The sequence below is a fragment of the Zeus faber genome (assembly GCF_960531495.2).
Source record: "Zeus faber genome assembly, chromosome: 12".
NCBI lineage: Eukaryota > Metazoa > Chordata > Actinopteri > Zeiformes > Zeidae > Zeus > Zeus faber.
The window spans coordinates 15,068,311-15,090,236 of record NC_137196.1 but is presented as its reverse complement, the minus strand read 5'-3'; the positions used below and the strand labels follow the sequence as shown (position 1 = coordinate 15,090,236).

General features: G+C 40.4%; 1 protein-coding gene across 1 annotated transcript in view; it reads left to right on the top strand.

The window, feature by feature from the left end:
- asic1c (acid-sensing (proton-gated) ion channel 1c) overlaps positions 1–21,926 on the top strand; it is a gene marked incomplete at both ends in the record, with an annotated part of 80,966 nt that overhangs the window by 45,413 nt on the left and 13,627 nt on the right. The window lies entirely within an intron of this gene.

Here is a 21,926-nt window from a genome sequence, read left to right as displayed (position 1 = left end):
TTGGAAGCCGCTCGTACGTGATGAATAACTCCCATCATGGATTTCGAGCATTGCATCAAATTGGCGGGGGAGGGGGGGAGTTCCGTCATTATTGTTGAGCATGAGGAAGGACATGTTTAGCCGTAGAGTAAATCCATACACTTCCCACCATCGAACTGCCCTCCATTCTACGACACCTTATCCGTCAACGATCCTCATGCCTTGGCTCAGCGTCGGAACGTCGAATGATTTCATTGTTTGATGTGAATTTGCCGCTTGGTACTAAAGTGAGAGGGGCTGCGGTCTCATTCCAGTCCCTCCTTCCAGGAGAACTCTCAGCGCTTTGTCATGTCGATAATTTGACATTTCAAGTTGCAGAACATCTGTTCTGATGAGGTTACCATTGATCAAATGATAGCTACTGGAACGTACGGGAGGGAAAGAGAGAGAGGTTTTTTGACGAGGTGTGGGAGTTTTTTTTTTTGTTATTTTCTTGCTTTAGCCTGAGTTCTGTTTGTAATTAAGGTCTTTGACCTCTCTCCCTCTGTATCTATTAAAATGTTTTGACTCGGTGATTAATAGATTTTTGTTGTGTTGTGGCTCCTTCCAAATTATTTCAACTTTAGAGGTCATCCCTTCATGCAAAGAGTCAAAATAATTGGGAGCAGTGTTGAAACTCCCATCGTTCAGTTGAAGACCCGGTTTGACCCTGTGATAAGGGCATCCTCTCCACTCAAGTTTTCTCGAGCAGCGAGCCAAAATCTGGGAGCAAATTTAGTAGCAAGTCCTGCTCTCTGCCCCCCTTCTTTGGAAGACTAGGGATGGAAAAAAATTAAGGGGGGGGGGGATTTTTTTTTTTCTTGGGGCAGAAATATATGCAGAACAAATGAAAATGAGATGAATGCATTATTTCCTTCTTGCCATGCTCTCATCGCAGGAACACGGTTCCTACTTTGGGGGCTTTTAAAATTGAGTTTTCCAGGTGGCTTCTCCAGATGCAAATGAGAATTGCAAAACAGGTGAGGAATGGAGGGTAATTAGAATTTGGGGGGGGTAGAGCTGGATCCTTTTCCCCGACATTAAATATTGATTGACCTTTTGGTGTTGTGAAAATGGCATCCTTTTAGCCGGTCGTCCGATGCGGGAGACCGGTGCTGGAAGTTCCCCCTCACATCGCCTCAGTACAAAGTGGCTGATGAGGAGCCGCACTTAGTCTCCGAAGATATCAGTAATCTTCACACGTGTGAATGCAGCTCCTTGCTACTTGTGTCTGGAAGGGAAAGGGGAAAAAGTGTTCTCAGGCTGCGAGTGAAGAGCCCAACGTACTGAATTACTGATTTTTGTTAAGGCAGGGTGTTAACCGCTGCACTGGAGTTAAAAGCAGAAGGAAAAACTCAATGCGCTATTGATCCAATATCCTTGGTACCTGTCATTTTTCATTATTTAAACGTGGCCCTGTTCGCTGCGGTTTGAACATGCTTTTCCTTACAGTGCAGAGCTTCATGTTTAATTGAAGAATATAGGAGAATATAAAAATTATATTTGTTTTATTCGTCAAACGCATGCATGCCATGCCGAGGTGTGAGACGGCAAGGCCTTGACTAAATAAGGAATTGTATGTGCGATTCCTCCGCCAGGCTTCCTCATTTCAGTGTGAAGGACAGCAGCTCCGTCATTGAAAACTCACAACAATACAAGTGCTGGCGACATTACCGGCTTTAAAACGGTTTCAGACACATAATGTTCCCTCGGGATGATAAATGATAATCCAGCGCCCGTGGAGACCCATGCAGAAGGTTTAGATCCATGTCTTATCCAGGTTTTGCGCTCGGTCTCTGTTTAGATGTTTCTAATTTCCTGCATCATACGTCGCAGTCTTACTTCAGACCTTAGAGGAGCTGTACATAAAGTAAAGACACAACTTTGGCCTTTGAGTTGGAATCTATTCTTTAAAACACATTATCAATTAATGACGCCGCTCTGCGAAAGACGAGGGGGCTGCATCAGAAGATATTAATAGATAGATATATCTCTCAGCGAAGCAGATGTGTGAGGATACAGGAAGGTTTTTCTTATTTATTGGGGGTGTGACAATACACACATTTTTGGATTCAACAATAGTCCACCCACGCCCCAATTTGGTGTAAAAAGAAAAAAAACAACACACATTTTATTGTGTTTTACTTGCTATTTTTAATATCAGAATCGTTTTTAATTTCCTTAATTTTCAAATTTCGTGAGTACTGGATTTAGTGCCTCTAATTTTTTACCTTGTTGTACAGCAGCTGCAAAAATGTAGTGCTGTAGTCTACCTGGTAACTCCTAGCGAGATGGAAGTATTTTGAAATACTCACTCTATTAGTATGCATTTTGTTGTAATGTCCGTTTGTATTGCTATATTCAGACCATATTGGCGCTCGCAGTATTTTCTTTTTTGCTTGTTGCCCTACCAAAGATCTGAAAATGATATGCGGTAAAATTGGCAAACTTGTGTGTGTTATTCATCACTTAACAGGAAAATGGAATATTGCAAAACAAGTGAACATATCAAAGCAGTTTTCTCCCAAATCAATTCTCTCCTCATTTCCAGTTTCCTGTTTGCTTTGTTAGTTTTGGTATTTCGGCTGCAACCACTGGCTGTATCAAACAGTAAATCAAATCATTAACCCGCCCTCGTTCTATTAAGATAAACATTTTGAATGATGTGCTACTGTGAATTTTTTCACATGGACGGCGGCACGATCACCCTTGACTCTCAGTTGAATCAATTTTGACAAAAACACTTGCCAGCACGAAAACCTTAAGCAGGTTAAAATGGAGTGGTATTGTTAAAGACCATACCACTTATGTGGTATGGAACATTTGAAGCACTTATCTATCGAAAACAATTCCCTGGTTAAAGTGAGGCTCCTTCATTTGAATTGTTTCACAATTTTGTGAAAGTGGAGGCATGTTCTTGTTTTTTTTTTTTAAATATGAGCTTTTATTTTCATAAATTACGAGGGACTCTTGGTCACCTAACCTGTACTGAGCTTGGAGTTTCATATTTTGAAAGACTAACGATGAACGACGATTCCGGAGCAACCGTCAAACCAATTGTCAGACAATTAAAGCACTTTGCTGTTAAAAATAAAACTAGACGCGGCGCCTGTGAAATGCTTTGTCGGAATGTGCTTCTGTTAGGAAATCTGAAAGAATGTGCTTGTGCTAAATATACCTCTCCCTGGAGAAATGGTTTGAAAATGCATCAGAGGTCATTGAATGGAAGACACTGCAGTGTTTCACTCTTGCTAAACCATTCCTGGCCTTGCTGATCCAACCCTCCGACTCTCACATCACAATGAAACCCAATCTCATGGCTCCGCCGTGCCCTCTAAGAGCCCAACTGTGAAATGGCTGAGTTAGAGCTCTGCTTCCAACCTTCTGACACCCCACCCCTTCCCCTGGCCCGGGTGTGGCGGAAACTGGACCCAACCCCTGGTCCAAGCTCCCTCTTCCCTTTTTGTTCCGCTGAACCTCCCGTCAGTGGTCACAAGGATTACTTATCATCATCCAACTCATCCTAGAGACGATGGGAGCCCCCGAGGAGGAAGAACCACGTCCACCCTCGGACATCACGGTGTTTGGGGCCAACTGCACCCTCCACGGTCTGAGCCACATCTTTCTCCCAGGCGGGGTAACCTTTCGACGGCTACTTTGGGCCGCCGCCTTCAGCAGCTCCCTATCCATCTTTCTCTACCAAGTCGCCGGCCGGGTCATCGAGTACTACCAGTACCCCCATGTCACTATCCTGGATGAAATGGACAGCCCCGTCATGTACTTCCCTGCTATCACCATGTGCAACTACAACAGCTTCCGAAAGTCGCAGATCCGTAGAAACGACATCTTCTGGATGGCCGGGCTGCTGGGCGTCGAGCAGGGGGACTTTGATGACTTCATGGCGGCCTTGGGACAGCCGACGGAAGACGGCAAGTTCTTTCCCAGCAAGACCTTCAACATGCTGGAGTTTGTTCAGAGAACCAGCCACAGCATCGACGAAATGCTGCTGGACTGCAAGTACAGAGGCAAGGACTGCGGCCCAGAAAACTTCACGACTGTAGGTAAAACGTTGATGGTTCTCTGCCTGTTTTAGGAAGTCATGGTCAACTGCAGTGGATTTATACCTTATTACCATTATTTCAAGAAATGTTAATTAAATGGTCTTCTGGGCAATGCTTACTTTGCGTGTGTGTGGGGGCGGGGGACAAACAAATGAACGGGTGTTGTTATGGAGAAGTATTTCATAATATGCCAGTCTTTGGCAAAGAAAAGATGATGTGAGTCATTGTGTAGTCACTAAACACCATATTCTGGGCGCTTAGCTTCATTTGACTATGCACAAATTGGAATGCTAAGTATCATTCAGCTCATGACCAAGCACTCGAGGTGATGCTTTAGCAGGATTGTGTTAAAATAAAGAGATCAAAATGTGCACTGTAATGATGACACATGCTTCACAATCCAAGATGTTCTGATGTCCTTTGGGGAAGATAGATTAGCTTCTATTGTGATTGTGTTTATATTCATACAAATTATTTTCACATTAATGTTGATTATTCTTATTTGTATTGCAAATGACAGAAATGATCAGTAAACTTGAAATAAATATGCGCAGTGGAACAAATCTCAATAGATTTGTGAGAAATCCTAATATGGCAATTCATTAATTTCCCTTAATTAGAAGTAATGAAATTAAAACAACCCAGTGTGCGGCTAAATATGTTTACTTAAAAACTGTCCTCGATGATATCTAACTAAAGTGCCATATGGTTCGACCGAATCTCTGCTGATATCATGCATTATGAAGCAACCTTATGCTGCTTTCAAGCCCAGAAGAGGTTTTACTTTGTATTGTTTGCACAGAAACATTGTGTTATGAAAACTGCATTGACAGCAACAAGATACTCATGTACTTAAGTTTCCTCTGATCCTGTCACATCAAAAAGTACGATACGATTATGTGTTCTTTATGTATTTTGTAGAAGCACTACAACACTACTATTCCCTGCTCTTGGGGTCGTTTTGATGAAGGATTTTTTTTTTTTTTTTTTTTTTTTTATTACACCCACCCTCCATCCAAGAAGCTAACAATGATGTCAAATAAATTAATTTAATTGTCCTGCTGCGGTGACAGGGGAAGGATTGTATTTCGATGAAATGGCACATTGATTTGAGTGATGAAAGCCCAGCAACAGAGATGTGCATGCATCACAATCTCTTTGAGAAGCAGCCATAGTGAAATGAAGAGGCAAATGACTTGGAACAATTACTCATTAATTCCACAATGGCCTTTTGTATGTATTATGTGTGAGAAACAAATGAAAATGAAAATAGATCAATTGGAAAAAAAGACCATGTCATTTTATCAAACCATGCCATAACTGAAATACGTACATTGATACCGTACGGTGTAATTGCTGTAGATTCAATGGCTCCCATTTGAAATTAACAGCTATAGATGGTATAGAACAAGTTTAAAATGCAAATTAGCAGCTGAGCACTATTAAAATAGTTGTAGGTGACCTTGTCATGTGGCATCCTCACAAACAAAGGACAGATTTCAGCTTAATGTCAGAAACTGGAGAAGCTCAGAGAGCCCGAAGATGATTAAAGATTCATGGCGCCGCTCGATTTCCCCTCCCAGATCTGACTGCGATCACAAAATGGTCCCTTCACACAAAAGATCATGCTCATGATTAAATATGATGAAAATTCAGATTTTACTTAACTGTGGTGGGAGCAACGTGTCTAACTTGTGTATCAAGTTATATACTTATATATATATATATTGTCAAGCGATAAAATGTACTGTATAGAGCCCTTATTATATTCTTGTGTTACACGTTTTGAAATAGTAATGCTACTACAATGATAAGATAGTATTGGTGTTAGTGGTATTAGTATTAGATAATCTTTGAGTTATGTCTATTATCAAACATCAACTGTATAGAACCTTAGTTGGCCAACAACTATTAATGTCTAAGTTTATACACCGTTCAGCCATAACATTAAAACCACTGACAGGTGAAGTGAATAACATTGCTCATCTCTTTCCAATGGCACCTGTCAAGGGGTGGGATATATTTGGCAGCAGGTGAAACATCTGTTCTTGAAGTTGATGTTTTGGAAGCAGGAAAAATAGGCAAGCGTAAGGATCTGAGCGACTTTGACAAGGGCCAAATTGTCATGGCTAAACAGCAGGTCCAAAAGGGGTCCAAGGGTCATGGGCGCCCAAGGCTCATTGATGTCTCACGTCTTGGTGCCCAGTACCACAGGAAACCTTCAGAGGTCTTGTGGAGTCCACGCCTCGACGGGTCAGAGCTGTTTTGGCGGCACGAAGGGCAGCTACACAATATTATTGGTTATTAGTGGTGTTCTATTGCTGTGGCTGATCGGTGTATGTTTAAATTTGAAAAGAAACGTGTCATAATTATCGTTGACCCAATAATGTCATCATAATACTTGATCCAATGATTTTTTTTCATTGTATGTTTTTAAAGTTTTACCTTTCCCAATCCTATCTAGTCACCTCATAGAAAATATAATGTGATTTGACCTTATATGCATATAATGATACGCTAAGATCTAATGTTTGTGTAAAAACGTGGAAGCGATACAATATTACTGGTAATGGAGGAGCAGATGTTTCCACTAATGAGCTTGAATGTGTGTCGCACTAATATTAAGAAATCCTGGAGAGAAATACCAACACCGCAAGTGCAATGATTCCCTCCGCATACAGTCATGAAATACTTTTGGAATGAACTGAAATTCTCCAGAGGGAAAAGGAATCTCGGATATTAAAGGTCTGGCAGATGATAGATGCCCAAACCTAAACCTCCCCAAAAACAAGAAGGAGAAAGAAATACCTTGTGCTCTAAATATGAACCAGGATAACCTTGCATCCCAAGGTGGGGGGGGGGGGGGGGTGTAATTGTGTATGTTATGTGAAATGTTATCTGAAAGTGTATATTTAGCATACTTAACATACATACTTTGTGTATTCACAATTAAGATACTAAAGTTGGGTTAAATTCAAACCCACTTCATTTGTTTCTTACGGTGTTAGAGGTTAAGTACTTAAGATGTTGCTTAGATATATAGAAAATATATTTTCCATGTATTTTTAGTTACTTTTGATAACGAAAATAACATACTTTTAACAAGTTTAGTACAGTTAAGTACGGTTTAAGTAAATATTAAGTTGCAGAACATATTAAGGTTAATATTCAATATACTTAGACTATAATATAAATGAATACCTTAAAGTAAATAAGAAATACCAAAAAATATACTTATTATAAGTACCTTATGAGTACTATATGTACTTACTTAAAATACAAATGGGTGGAAATATACTTTTAAGACACTTTATGACCTAAAATATATATTTTCAGTATGAAGAAATATCATTTTCTTTCACTTGGGATGCCCCTGCAGCAGTGTGGTGAACTGTGGTGTGCTTTGCTGAGTTCATACTTTTTTTTTATGGTGTTATTTATAGAGTTTTAATTAGTCTCAAAACTCGCAACCATACAGAACAGTATCCACAAGCGAAAAAAAAAACGTATCTTCGAGCAGAAAACCATGCTCCGTGAACGCATTTCGGCTCCTCGTCCACAAAAGCACATCATAGCCCCGTGCTCGTGAGACCCCATTTGTGCACCCGGAGCAGACGTACGGTTGCGGAGTATGGTTTTCGGCTCACGGAGTATGGTTTTCTGCTTGCTGAGGATGGTATTATGCTCGCCGAGTATGGCTCAGGGAATATGGTTTTCTGGTCGCGGAGGATGGTTTTCCGCTCGCAAAGGATTTGTTTTCTGCTCACGGAGGATGGTTTTGTACTCATGGAAGATGGTTTTCTGCTTGCGGAGGATGGTTTTCTGCTCACGAGGATGGTTTTACACTCGCGGATAGTTATGTATGCTCACGAGTTATAAGACTTGTGAGTGTCGTTCAAAATTGGATTAGATAGCGGACGAAACGCAAAGTATGTTTTGCAGAGTTAAGCATAATGGTTATAGATCAGCCACATGAATTTCTCACCATGGGATTTGTTTGGATATCAAAGTAGAGGATCTGATGCCATTCATTACATTACATGTTGTGTAGAAACTGCTGTGTGATTGATCGCTTGGATCATTTTCCAAAGCGCACACACACACATCCGATTCTGCAGACTGGACCAGTGTGATCCCTTCACCCGCCCCTGTCAGTGAAAATATGGGAGGGCATATTGTGGAAGTTGCCATAAAATAACTGTCATTGATCAGCACATTAACGAGCCAGAATCCGTGCATCCGTTTGATACAAAGCATGTTTATCGCTTGCAATTGATAGCGCGTGTTGTGATAGAGGTTCCTGTCAGGGGATCAACTTGTCTCTTTTAGGTAGTATAAACATTATTATTATTATTATTATAAAGATTATTATGGTGAAGATTTTGAATATGACATTATGGTCCGTTAAGAAATGGGAATTGTTCTGTGTGCAAGAATTTAAAGAAAAACGTCAGTTTGGGTTGACTTGAAAAGTGAAGTTGACAGAGTGGTGATGGGTGAGAAGATACAAAGTGTTCACTAATGTCTGTGCTAATTGAAGGAGTGTAAAAGATATAAAATCTAATCTTTAATCCATATTTAAGTGAAATAGGTAGGTCGTCTCTCTGAATGTGTATATAACAAGTTCAAGAGATTATTTGTCACTTACATATACAGTAAATGAATCAAAATTGTGTATATATATAACTGGTTAAAGTGACTGGATTGGTTATAATCTAGAGAGAACAGATAAAAGTAGCTGTAGACATTTATCAACTGGACCATACAGCTTGAACAAGCTGTGCACGCCCCCGCAGGCGGCAATCAGTTTTTGGCGGACGATCACTTTTTGGCACCTGCTCCCGCTCTCTGCCGGCTCTGAATCTGTGAGATAACCACGCCCCGATCATTTGCATATAACAGATGGAAATGTGGCATTATCAAATAAAAAGTCCCCTGAAATATATAAATGTGGCATTATGAAATAAATTCCTGTGAAATGAATAAAAGTAGTAAAAAACTATATTTACTCATTTATATATTTACATTTACGTGTATTTATATATGTATTGTGTCATTTATTTATTTCAGGAATTATTCCATGGACTTGTTTATTTCATAGGCTTATTTATTTATTTATCTATCTAAAATGGCATTTCAAATGAAAAAGTGTCACCGTTATTGCAGTTCAGCTTCGCTTGGAAGTGATCCAGCCTGCTCGCTGCCAGATGCTCGACTGAAAACAAGCATTAAAAGAGAGATGAAGGGGAGAGATGTGTGAAGGAGCCCGAAATTAGAATGCTACCTCGAGCGTGAAGAGGTGCGGGATGGGATTGGAAAAAAAAACAACTCTGTAAGGAAAACAATATAAACAAACAAACCCAAAGCTAATGGCAGACTGGAAAGCAAATACCAAATATGTCTGTGTCATTAATCAATGTCAGAGGGGGTCCGGTCCAGAAACCACGCTTACTGTACTGTAAGTGCAATGTTGGCTATGATATCAATGGCGGCCTAGAGGAATAGTGAAGGAATTAGCGGTGGAGAGGCCAGGCATGAGGCTGGTTTTTGCTGACTTGCACATTGGGAAGAGGGCGTTAGCACAAGCGGTAACTGGAGGTGGCAGCCGACAGAACCTCTTTACTTAATTGGCCTGTTAGGTGCAGGGTTGAGACACGAGACACAAGCACAGCTCCATCTAAAGCCAACAGCAGCATTAGGCTGCGGCATCCGGTATGCATTGATTAACTGTCCGCTGGAACGTTATTGTACTACATATACATCCTCTCATATATAAGAGAGGGAGAGAATAAGCGTATATGTATAATACAAGTGTATGCTGGGATAGACAGGTAAATATTGAAATATACATCTCTTAAAATTCTGAAGGTGTTGTGATGATGGCGGTGTTGGCATTCAGCGATTCCAATATTCTCTATACTTATTGTTTTACTATATATGTTTGTGTATACTGTATATATGCATATGTAATATATATATAGGTGTATGTACATATACAGTGGTACTTTGACTTACGAGGTTAATTTGTTCCGTGACAGAGCTCGTAATTCAATCTGCTCGTATAGCAAATCAATTTTCCCCACTGAAATTAATTGAAATGCCATTGATCCATTCCAGCCCCCAAAAAACCACCCCAATTTTTTTTTTACCTGTTTTTAAATGAGATTGTATATGTGTTTATAAATAACAAATATTGTATAAAAACACAATAAAGCATAATAAAAGAGAATGTAAAGAAATAAACTGGTTTTATAAAGTGTATTTACCTTGGAGATCAGACGACTCCGACTAACGGAAGATGCTGACGGAGGTGGAGGTTGGAGGAGATAGGCGGAGGAGGTTGGAGGAGTTTGTTTCATTTCAAGCTTTTTCGGTCGCGTTCGTTTGAACTGAACTTAATTGCTACTATTTATTTATTTATTTTCACTTCACTTTCACTTAACTTTAAAAAATTCGCCAATTCCATCACACACACACCGTGCTCATGTTTTTCTACGATTTAATGCTTTAATTCAATCGACATCATCCGCTTCTTCTTCTCAGCACTTACTTTCTTAGGACCCATGGTTAGGAATGCACAAAACGCGAGCACAAAATACAAAAGAGATGCTTCCACGCTCAGGTAACCACGTAAAGTGAAGGAGTGAGACGCGGGATGCTGGCCGCATTCGCTCACCACGCCAACTAGCGGCGGCACCTGAAGCTCGCTCCTCGTAACTCACATTTTTGCTCGCAAAGCAATACCAAAAAAACGACGGAACGACGGCTCGTAACTCGGAAAACTTGCACTCGTAAATCAAGGTACCACTGTATATGTATGTACATATATGGGGGTGTGTGTGTGTGTGTGTGTGTGTGTGTGTGTGTGTGTGTGTGTGTGTGTGTGTGTGTGTGTGTGTGTGTGTGTGTGAGAAAATCCAATTGCTGTTTCTGTAATAAAATAATATGTATACAACAGTATAGACACAACTAATAATTGATGGATTTGTCTTAATACAATGTAATTATAGAATATTGTGTTTGTCTGTGTCTATATATATATAAATAGACTTAAATTTTGTCTCTTTTGTAAGTTGTAAGTACGAGACATGGACCAGTGCTTTTATATCGGATGTCCTTTGCTCTAGAATTACCTGCGATGCCAATATTTAGCTTGGCATTCCCTCATGGTGTCTGAGATCCACATCCTGCTCTGAGCCAATAAAAACTCGGCCTCGGACCTTCCACAGGATCCTATATCGTTTCTCTGGTAAATGGAGATTTCCCCTGACGCCGCAGGTCATTGTGCAGGGGAAGTCAGATGCTAAGACGCCGCTGTTAAGTTCAAACCATCAAACATTTAAACAGTGATGTAACACACTTTCTGGCTACAGTATGTGTGTGTATATATATATATATATATATATATATATATATATATAAAGAAATCATATGACTCTGTTTTAGAAAGGACAAATGTTTTTCCCTGTAATGTGAGACGTGAATTCAATTAGATTGAATAATTATTTAAAGAATAATTACAAGTTGTTTGCTTCCACTTTTTTGTAAATGGTTTGCATTCACGTAACATTCACCTGAGTTAGAAAATCTCTTGCCCGGTAACGTCACAACCGGGCTCCTTTTAAGCCTCTGGCAAGTGCCAGCGTTCAAAAAATTAGCGAATCATTTTTAGGCAAAAAAAAAAAAAAAGCCTAAAACCTGCAGCTGAGAAAACAAGATTAAGAACATGCTAAAGGGGCGCAAAGTAACAATGTTTTTGAGGAAAGCTGAAGTCAAAGGCAGGAAACACTAGGAAGGAGTTCTTCGTGCTGTGTCTTCAGGCTGCCAACAACAGAATGCTGGAGTGGCCGAGAAGTTTGTGTTTTTTTTGGGGTTTTTTTTCAAGTGTTTTCAGGCTTCACCTGAGCGAGGCACTGCATGGGAGGGAATGTTAAAAAAACAAACAAAAAAAAACAAACAAAGAAAAAACTATTGTTACTATCCTGCATTGCACCTGGCAGTCTGCTCTGTCCTTGACTTTACAGTTTGAAATGATGATAGGTCTGTGTCATCGTCCCCAATATCTGGTGCACACACACCTTTTAAAGTCAAAGGTCATGGTAAGCGTCAGGGTTTTAGATCCCCAAAAAACTGATGGAAGATATCGAGCATATCGTCATAGCTTATTTTTGTAAAAATAAATTAACTGTAGTACACCACCAACTCTACTTTTTGAATCTTGTCTATTACGTCTCTCGGTCAGAGGTGGACACTAACATTGCCGTACTAGCACATTTTCACCTGTAACGATACTTTATTATCGTGTGACTTAAACGCACTCATTACTTACAGTCATTTTTATTTCTACTTGGTCATTTCTAAAAACCGTATTCTACTTCGCTGTTTTTTTAGTTTCGATCTTCAGCGCAGAATTAAATCGTTTGATATCGATATGTCCAGACCAGAAGACAGTAGAGGAAAATGTGGTGAACAATTTTCAATCATTTCAACTCTGGAGCCAATCATCACAGCAAAGTATTTCTGCCTCTGCCTTCAGTCTGCGTCACAGTGCAATCACCGTCGTTGTGTGCAAACACTGACCCCCAGCGATAAACCGCTTATTTTGATGCCAGAGATAGAAATCTGTGTGCATCTGTCAAACTCGGGGATAATATTTGCTCTTGTTAAATCAAATAAATAGTTTCATGTCCTCCTAAGAGGGAAACATCCTGTTTTTAGATATTTGATTAACCTGAAATAATTCTTGTTAGATCTGTTATTTTCAATTAGCTTATGTCAACTGAAAAAGATAGTCAACTATGGTAGTACTATTCCTACTTAAGCCCTCATACCCCTTTTTGGCTTCCTAGCATTACTAAAGTTCTGCATATAGAGTGATTTTAATCTGTTCAGTGCAGCGAGAGCAACTTTTCTAAAAGACCACAAGATGTCTCCCTCTGCTCAAAATGTTGCATCTGCCACAGTGACAGGCTGCTGCTCCCTCTGCGTTTCATTATTATTATTATTATTATTATTATTATTATCATTATCATTGCACTTCATTTATACAGGATACATAGAGACATATGGTCCCGTAATGTATCCCATATATACATAAAACATTATCTGTTTTGTTTTCGATTTTGAGGTTTATTCTTTTTTTGTAAATCTTTCTAGTTTTATTGTATATTGCCAGTTTTCATGTTTCTCATATTACTTTATTATATTAGCTTCGTTTATATTATTAGTTTTGTTGTGTACTGCTATTACATTGCAATTTCCTTGCTGGGACCGACTGTCTGTCTGTCTGTCTGGCTGTCTCTATCCATCTAGCCTGTGTGTGGTGGAGTAGCTATCCAAATGAACTGGTAATGTTTTATTGTAAATGCTGTGTAAAGAGTGTACTTCTCTTCCTGTCTTAACAGCAAGTAGATGTTACAATGAGCTGAAGGTTATATTCATTTTCATCCCGTCCTTCTCCCCTGTCAGTGTGTGTTTCTGATGTGTGTCTAATTACTGCCAGATATATATTGGGTTCTAGGCGCTTTCACTGGCCCTTGAAGGAGCTCTCTCCTGTCAGCAGCGTCAAAACGCTGCTGCCGGTCTAATGAAACCCCTGGGGCTCAGCCCGACGCCCGCATGAAACAGGAACAGAGCCATACTTTTCCCTGACAATCTCAGCAGCCATTGTGCCAATCTGGAAGGGCTGCGCAGCAACACTGAATCCCTAGAATATAACTGTATGAAAAAAATAAGTCTTTCTTTTCGACTAAAGAAAAACACTTCATTACATCTCAGTAAATTGTGTTATACACACTAATCTTCAACAGAGCAGGTTTTCAATATGCATGATTGCAGTTCCATGGAGCAGAAAAGTCATTAAATATTGGCCCGGAGCATGGAATAGCCCTGAGTGATTTCACTACTGCATTTCATTCAATTAATGAGTAATTAATAATTCAACACAATTATCGTAACTCTGTTCTAGAATCAAAGAATGTTTTACAGTCGAATATTTTGAATTTACTACAACACCTATATGAAGTAGACTGAATATACTGGTATAATTTAAAAAAAAAAACAAAAAAAAAAACAAGAAAAAAAACTGAAATGTTGGGGTTAAACAGTTGAATGAGTAAGCTGTAGATAGTTGGTTCCTCAAAAAATAGCCTTGAAGCTTCCGTGCACCCAGAGCAATTGGGGGGGGGGGTGAGAGAGGGAGGGGGAGATAGAGGGAGGGAGAATGATAAAAAGATTAATGGTGATTGTCATGCATGGAAAAGCGGCTTCTCTGGTGTGAGACATAATGGACTTGACATGCTGAGGTTGAAACCGCTAACCAGCGACTTTTATGAGAAAAATTGAGTTGCTGGGTGGATGACAAATGAGATTAAGCAATTGACCTGCTGGTTCAATGCACCTGTATTTATACTGTTCCAAGGGAATTGAAAACAGAGGGAAATCAATAAAAGTAATCAATAAACAGAAAACCTGCCTGAACTTCTGCACTTTTCAAGGTATTACACCGGAGTTATTTATTGACACGGTGCTTATTTTGAATTCCTGTTCAGCTTTGATCTGTTGTTGTATAAGAAACTGCTCTCTCTGGAGTATTTCACACTGGGCTAAATGGGAGACTTTGTTTGATCGGTAATTGCATGTTTCCTAATTTTAGATTACAAAAAAAAATCATCTCAAATCTTGACGGTGAAACCATTGTTTCCAAGAATACCAATGAATGGTGTTCCCGGCGCTTGAACCGCTAGAAAGCTCCCTACAGCAGATGTTATCATGAAAAGCTTCAGCTCGCATCTTGGGAGCAGTGCAGATGTAACAGTTTTGGGAGCTGCCACAGGCAAAAAGGTGTTTTCTAGCTTTAAAACTCAGATGGCACAGGAAATATATATACATATATATATATATACAGTATATTTCGATAGATAGATATATCGATATAGATATACTTTATCAAGTTCTCTCTCTCTCTCTCTCTCTCTCTCTCTCTCTCTATATATATATATATATATATATATATATCTATATCTATATATATATATATATATATATATATATATATATATATATGTACCTATCCATATCTAGCTATGTCTATCTATGACCCTGTTTATAACTGGCATTAACATGCCTCTCTGGTGATCCGATCACAGGTGGAAAGCTCTAATGCCAGGTCTTAAAGTACCCAATTGCTCAGACCACAACCGGAGGTGGTCTGGGCTACACATGGTCACATTCTTTTAGCAGTGTAAACACGAATGTGTGCTGGGCCACATTGAATGGCTACGCTCATTTGCGCTCTCTGGTCGGGAAATTCCCCTGTTTTCCCCGTTCTGGAAGTGCAGGACTTATTTCAGAGTAATGTATTTACACAAAAACATCCAGTTTTTGTCAAATGAAGTCCCATAGCAACGGAGAGCAGTGGGGAGATGTGTGTGACGCGAAATGGGACGGACAGGTGTTTTTTTTGTTTTGTTCAGTTAGGAAACGGAAGAAAACAATTAAAAATAAAAACACACTTTGTTTTTATTTGTTTTGTTTGGAGGCACTGGATTTGGGAACCGGAATGCACAGTGGAACGGTGATCGCTCCTCCTCCATTACACAGCCTTAAAATACAGAATGGGGGCAGTCCCCCAATTAAAATCTATTTCATGTTTCAAGTAGTAAACAAATGGAAACAAATACATCTAAAATAAAAACACTGTGTTTTGGCCAGAGACACGGAAACCGGAACGCAAAGTGGACCGGAGATCACTCCCTTTCCATTACGCAGTGATCGGGTCAGTCCCTTAACTCAGTTGTGTTTAAAATTTTTGTTTCATAAAAGTAGGAAACAGACGAAGATAAAACCATCTGTCTACACCGCTGTCTAGACAGTGCAGTGAGAGTGATCCAATTAGTTAGATCCATTATGCTCCTATTCATCAGGTCTCTGAGGTTCCCAGATCACGTCTGAAGTTTTTTTTTTTTTTTCTGAAAATACCACTCAGATTATGCATTCTAACATGCCTCTAAACCCCTCCTGTTCCTGACGCTCTGTTTCTGTGTGTGTGTGTGTGTGTGTGTGTGTGTGTGTGTGTGTGTGTGTGTGTGTGTGTGTGTGTGTGTGTGTGTGTGTGTGTGTGTGTGTGTGTGTGTGTGTGTGTGTGTGTGTCACTTTAAATGAAAATGCTGCTGCTCCCCACTCCCACTCTGGAGCTGTTTGCGCCAGTTCTATGAGCCGTTGTATGATGTACCTAAAATTCACTTATTTCACCTCATCAGTCCACCAAGATCTGTTTCTGAACAAATCTGAGGCGAGAATTAAGCAATCCAGTTGCTGAATCTTCACTCATATTAGATCTACAAGGCCCCATTTAAAAGTTTATTCCGTTAGTTTCACTGTGCGGAGTGTCTATCAACAGTCAACCTACCGCATCCACATTTTTCTTTAGAAAGAAACAAACACACAGCACAATTATTTTTTAGATTTCACTCGTCTGCAGTTTTGTCACGGACAGTTGCTATTAATTCGTTTCTTAAACCAACAGAGCAGTTCCTGTGTTATTCCTCCAGCCATGGGTGGAGTTACTGTAGATGGGGGCGCGGTTCTAATTCTACCATGTGTCCAAGAAGCACCATGTGACGTAGGAAGGGATCGCAAATCTGAGGCGCTTGTTGAATCACATTTTCACTGGGCTGTCTGAATTCACAGTTTGTGTGTTAGTTCGGCCTATCAAATGTATGTGCAAAAGCACGGTAAGAAAATCAGGAAATAAAATAAATGTGTTCAGCCTGAACCCTGCGCTATGTACAGTACGCACGGCACCAATGTGTCAGTCGTTTTTATTTCAGTCACTACCTTTTAACTCTCCCTCATCAAGAGAGGTCATTTGAATCAATAGTGCGGCTTAAAGAAGCTTAAAGAAATGATCTCGGCGTATGCACATTTCAGGACTACTTACAACTTGGTTCTTCTGTACTTGTCACTGGACTTGGATCACTTTCTGGATTGCAGCCACACATATCAATACAATTTGCATTGTTTAGATTTAATTATGGTCAAGTGAGAGCCAGTATAGTAAATTCTGACCACACACTACACAGACAGAAAGCTACACACACACACACACACACACACACACACACACACACACACACACACACACACACACACACACACACACACACACAAGGAGCATTTACAGTTCACGTTACATGGTTCTCTTTGGAAAATATATCTCTGCAACCATATCCCCTTTGTATTGTCCCTGCTGACATTAACACATCTGCAAGCCTTCTTTAGTTTAATTATGAAATCTTAAATTATAAATAATAAAATAGCAGCATCTCATCTCTGTGAATAATGCGAGACACCTCTCGAAACAAGTATTATTGTGTGGACAGACGCATGAAATGACTTATGTTGTTGCTGCCGTGAAAGAAAAATATCCCCCCCATCCTCCCAACATCAGATTTAAGAGGACTCTTCTTTTTCTCTGTTTCACTGCATTGGCTGATGGCTTTCCCTCAGTTATCAATTATACATTTGTATTGATCTCACAGCAAGCTGCAGAGAAATCCACAGCTTGTTCGGGGGAAAAATCTAAATCAAAGGCTTTTGTCTTTTTTATTTTCTCGCACCATTGCGGTTATGATTTATTTTTATTTTTCATAATTTTCTTACACCGCTTTGATTGATAACTTGGTGAATGGTTTCAAGATTCAAGATTTTTATTTGTCACATACATATACATACTTCCATACATATATGCAGTGAAATGTAATGCAACGCACCCGGTGATAGCACACAATAAGTCCTAGGAAAAAGTACATAAAATAAAATAAAAAGTAGAAAATTCCTTTCTAATAGACCGACTAACTGACTCCTAAAACGTAATACAGTAAGTGGAATACTTATAGAATAAGATAAAAAATATATAGAATAAAATACAATAAAAAATAAATTGAAATAAAATGGAATAGGTTGAAGGAATATGGCTATGTATATACAGAATGGTGTGGGAATACCCACCTCCCTGTTCTGATCTGTAACACTGGAGATCTACTCCATCACTGGAGGAGAACAATTGTATCCACTGGCTCCACCTCATTCTCCATTCGACTGGAGTGAGACTGTGGGGCAACCGGCTCTGTGTTCCTTTCTGCTGCAGGCAAGTCAACAGACTAAAAAGGATTTCTTCAAGCTGTGGCAGACGGAGGAGTTGGGCTTTTTTGGCAGCCACCGCACAAAAGGAGAAACCACCAAAATCTGCAATTATTGCCTGGCAATGTAGAGAGAGAGAGAGATGGAGGGGTGAAAGATCTCTAAGCAACAGGGGTAGGTCTCTCCGGATTTTTGGAGTAGCTGATTTGCCTTTGGGAGTGAAGCCATCGCTTGCATCTGCAATCATCACATCCATTTGTTAATTTATTGATGAAAGATGGATGATGGCTTTGTTTGATTATTTTCATTAAAGGAGTGATTCCGTTTTTTTCTTGTCAAGGAATCATTATGTAAATCATTCCTTCCTCACCGAGTAGCACAGCCTCTTTGTTATTATCTTGATGGGAGAGATTTTCCATCTTGAACTGTGGGATTATTGCGCAAAAGGACTTAAGTTACGATCACCAGGAATACAAGATACAGACTACTCCTGAAGGCATGTTTTCTAACAGAACCTCTTCTGCTGAATTCAGCGTTAAGGGATAAACACCTAAGTTAGATTTGGTAAACAGCACCTACAGGAGAAGAAGCAATTATGTTAACTGCGCCTAGATCTGAATCAATCACACTAGGGCCAAACGATGCCCCAGGGACCGTGATGAGGAGCAGCAGGACCGACGTGGTGTTAAAGCCGACGTGGAAGGAGATCACTGTGGCTTTCATGAGAAAGACCAAAGTCCACGGCCTCAAGTTTGTCTTCTCTCCAGACAAAACCAAACCCCAGCGGTTCCTCTGGGTCCTGGCCTTCTTTGTGTGCATCAGTCTGCTAATCACCTGGTCCAGGAACCGCATCCTCTACCTGATGTCCTACCCTGCCATCACCAAGATCTACATGGTCTGGGCTCACAACATGTCCTTCCCGGCCGTCACCTTCTGTAACAAGAACGTGTTCCGCGTGTCCAGCCTGACCAAGCACGACCTGTACCACAGCGGCTACTGGATGGACCTCATGTACCCCAACCACACCGTGATGGAGAGGAGCCTGGCCATCCTCATGGACAGCCATAAGCAGGGTCTCCTCAGTCTGCTGGACTTCCACAACTACACCCCGCCCCCCAACTACCACATCAACACCACCGAGATGATCGGCAGGCTGGGCCACCAGCTGGAGGACATGCTGCTGGAATGCAGGTTCCGGGGCGAAAATTGCACCTACAAAAACTTCAGCACAGTATGTACAAGAGCGAAAATACAATGCCTTTTTGACGACGTCTTGATGTGAATGTTGATCACGACGTGTATTAAATATTCATGATGTGAGTGATGTGATATCTCTTGCTGGCGCTCTCTCCTTGGAGTGCTAATATTTAAACTCTGCGGTCAAACCCGTCTTAGTAATTCTTAAATGTGGTAGCTTTTCTCCTTAATTTTCTCAATGTGTCGCACAACTTACCTAAGACATTTCATAAACACACCCACACAGTGTATTTGCTTTAGTATTGCAGAAAGCCATTATCATATCCACTGAACCGACTTAGAGAAGGGATTTCATATTCAATTACAAATGACTCTTTTTGCTTGACTCTTTTATTGACTTATATACATCCTGTCTAGTTATTTCAATCTAAAGCGGCTAGCTTTTTTTCCCTCATTCATCTTTTTGTTTCTAGGCGGTGACATCAAGTACTGAGAAGAGAAATGAGAGCATTAATAATGCAGCTATTATAAATCAGTGCTCTTTAAAATTTCAGCATTTCAAACTAAACATCTGGTGGACCATTTGTTAGGTTTGCTCGCACTAAGGAGTGAGTGACTTTACCATTTAGACTGACGTGTACATTAGTCAATGTAACCATATGCAGTTATCACGACTTGACAAATAAAATTGCAAAGAAACAAAGTAGACAGCACTGTTCGCATTAGTGCTATTGCTAGGGTGATCACATTTTGAAAACCCCCAAACCGGGACCCCTAAGTGTACCGCACATTCGGCACTCTGTTGGCGCTGGTGTGTAAGAGAGTGACTGATTAGAGACCCCTCATTTAAGCATGTTGCTTTTTTTTTGTTTCGTTCAATAAGGTAACGAAAGGCACAAGGACGCGCCGCGGAGTCGCCTGTACTGTAGGAAGCACCGGCCCTACATCCGCACACACACACCCTTGAAAGCACACAATTTACGGCGAGCGGGTTGGCGTATTGATGATGACGCACAGATCTCCGGTGGGATTTTCGTGCCGGGTTAGGGTCATCGGGTCAAACCGGGACAATTTGGTAATGAACTTTGAAAACCGGGACATTTTAGTGTTTTTCCAGATATCTGTCAGGACTCAGCACACACAGCTCGAAACCGGGACAGTTCTGGACAAACCGGGACAGTTCCGGACAAACCGGGACAGTTCCGGACAAACCGGGGCGTCTGGTCACCGTAGCTATTGCACATAAGCCATATACTGTTTTATATATTTTGGTGATTGCCATTAGCATTAAAGTGGTCCCCGGTATAATTTCCAGGATTCTTTCTTTCTAACTGTTTTTGAGGTTAAAACTTAAAGTACTTTCTGCTGCCCAAAGCTAGCTGAACTCAATTGTGTCATTTTGGTGGCCAGCAGAGCAGCACACTGTGCTCTTTCTGCTGCCGGTGGATCTAAGTTATCTGAGCGCAGACGTGCAACACTGACTCTGATCTCTGGAGAAAAGCCTCCCCACACTGTCAGTCGCTGCCGTTAGCCCTCTGAGCAAACCCTCACATTAATAAAAGATGGCTCACTACAACATACAGAGAGGAATTACAATGGAATTAAATTGCTGTAACACAATTTCCCTTTGTGGGGGAAATTTTTACGACAAAGATCAGTAGTTCAGTAGCAGTTCAGTGAATTACTAAACATTCACAAGGATGTATGTGTATAGACTGAAATCGCTGTGCCTTATGGGTCTTGTGTGTGTATTTATATGTGTTTGTGTTCATCCTTGTAGTATAGGTTAGGCATAGGAAAAATATGGGATGCTTTTAACCATGTTAAAATTCGTAATTTTCATTATGTGACAGTAGTATCCTTAACATATAGAATGATCTTACCTTATCGAGTCCTCACCTTACCATTCAGAAATTAAACAATTCATAGCCTTTTTTCAGGCTATGCTCATTGACAAAGGTAAAAGCGCAGGCGTTGTTTTCATATGGCATAGTCAGGCTGACATAGCCTGGTGCCTCGCTCGCTAGGGGGCCTCGTGAATTTATGTTTTGTTTTAGTTGTTTTTTTTTTGGTTTTTTTTTCTTCATAAAAACTCTTGTTTTCCTTTGTCACTCCAGTGATCGCCGCTGTGTATCAATCGCATTCCATAAGAATCCCAATAATAAGTCATGATTTTTCCAACAGTCTGAGTTGTTAAGTTCAGATAAGTTGTTGGTTGAGAGCTTCAGTGTTGGAGGGCTTGAGGGTTCAGTATCAGGTGACTCAAGTGTGTTTAAAAGCGCCCAGAGACCAGGGCTGAGCTTGAAGGCGACCTGGTGGTATGATGGTTCAGGAGCTGCCGTCACAGGTTAAAGTCCTGTTTTTTTCCATTCAAGTCCTGTTCCATTTATCAAATTATTGGAGAATGCCACAAAAGCTTCATATGACTCAGCCTCTTCAGTCTGCAGTTAGTCGCAAACAAAACAAGCAAATTAGTCTTTTTCTGGAGTGACTCCTGACTCCTGAGTC